Raw genomic sequence first — 1,698 nt, 5'->3', positions numbered from 1 at the left:
CAGGTATGGTTTTACCAAGGGGTCATCTTTCTTGGAATGAAATCACATCCGATTCGGCGCCACTTATTAGTTGATTTTATCCTTTCTGTTCGGTTTTTTTTTTCAAAAATTAATAATATATGTTCTGAATGAGTTATGGTTTTTTTCTCATGGTGAACCCTCAATCTTTTGTGACAATCGAACTCGGAGTGTTCGTCAACCAAAATAGGTTAGTTCAATTTTCTTGGTGTTGTTTGTTTATTGATATCTATAGTCTTTGGTTTTAAGTTTTGTCTTTATGCTTTATTTTGAAAGTTTATGTGATTATCTTTTGAAGTTCATATGGTTTGTTTTATCAATTATATTTTTTTTCTATTTAGTTAGTTGTTAATTCTTTAAGGATACCTTTAATTTCCTTTTAAAGTTTTTTTTTTGTTTCTATAAACAAATTACTGTTTTAAGTTTAATTTTATGTATTCGGAATTATTATTCGGTTTCTGTAAATAGACATTGTTTCTATAAATAGATTACCGTTATATTTTTTTTAAAAACATTGCTTACTTCATTTGTAGTTATGGATCCTAAAAACAACGCTCCTTCGTTGTTAAAGTTGATTGATACGATCTTATTAGTTGAACTTTATTTAACATTGTTACTAATGTGGACTTTTTATCTGTAGTCGAAACAAAAGGAGAAGCCACAGACTACCGAAAGTCATGTTGAAGAAGGTGTTGCTGGGGATAGTGTTGGTGACTTTCAACTTCCAAATTTTGAGTCTATATTTAATGTATGTAACTATGTTTTAATATATGTTAACAAACTTTAACAACCAGTACATTGTTTTATTCTTATATTTTTATATTTATGATGTCATTTTTTAGAATACTGACGACTACAAGTTTGATCGACATATAGCTGCTCTAATTGAGATGGAAGATGCTAAGAAGCTGGTAAGTGTATGCGTTCAAATTATTAACAGATCTTATTATATCTATTAGATAAGTACACTATTAAATTGTGCTACTATTTTCTTTTATGTAGTTCAATGATTGTTGGAATACAAAGAATGATGCTTTGAAAGAGACTCTGTCTGCTACCTCTCAATGTCATGTAATATTTTTTTATAAGTTTGTTTATATATTATATAGATGCTATTAATTACTTCATGTTATATTTATATGTTTCTTATTCACTGTTGTGTAGATGGACACGAAAGGGAAGTCAAAGGTTGTCTGTGGTGATGAAACTGTTTCTCCAAAGGTTTATATGAACTAATAACATAATTTAATATTTTTTTTCAGTATGTACATTGTATTTTTTATCATATTATGTGTTTTACTTTATCATATTTTTTTTCTTTTGTTTAAGGTCAAAAGCAAGTTTGATATGGATCTCGATAATTTCTTGATACCAAAGAATAAATTTCGTTTACACAAGTTGTCCAAGAATTCTCATATCGCCTATCGTACGCGTTTAAACGTTTTGAGGAAGAATGAGTGTGTTGTCATTGATATAGTGAAGCCTTCTGAAAACATTACTGTAAGTACACATTGTATAATGTTTACTAATAAAATTCATTCATGAAATCATTATAGTTCTTTTTAATTATGATACGTATTTTATATCTTTTAAATATATAGGTTAAATCAAAGCGTGAGGCTTGCAGATCCACCACGGCGACGACTGATGTTCGCCGTAAACGTACAGTCAAAAGGTTGA

The 1,698-nt window shown here is 28.8% G+C and overlaps 1 long non-coding RNA gene across 1 annotated transcript; it reads left to right on the top strand.

The window, feature by feature from the left end:
- The first annotated feature begins 866 nt into the window (after window positions 1-866).
- On the top strand, window positions 867-1,156 carry LOC110907775. Its single transcript, XR_004879797.1, has 2 exons — window positions 867-929; window positions 1,021-1,156. It is a non-coding gene; the product is annotated as an uncharacterized LOC110907775 (long non-coding RNA).
- The last annotated feature ends 542 nt before the right edge of the window (window positions 1,157-1,698 follow it).

Source organism: Helianthus annuus, chromosome 14 (assembly GCF_002127325.2).
Source record: "Helianthus annuus cultivar XRQ/B chromosome 14, HanXRQr2.0-SUNRISE, whole genome shotgun sequence".
Classification (NCBI taxonomy): domain Eukaryota; kingdom Viridiplantae; phylum Streptophyta; class Magnoliopsida; order Asterales; family Asteraceae; genus Helianthus; species Helianthus annuus.
The sequence above is the reverse complement of the archived record's forward strand: the minus strand, read 5'-3'. Positions and strand labels throughout refer to the sequence as shown.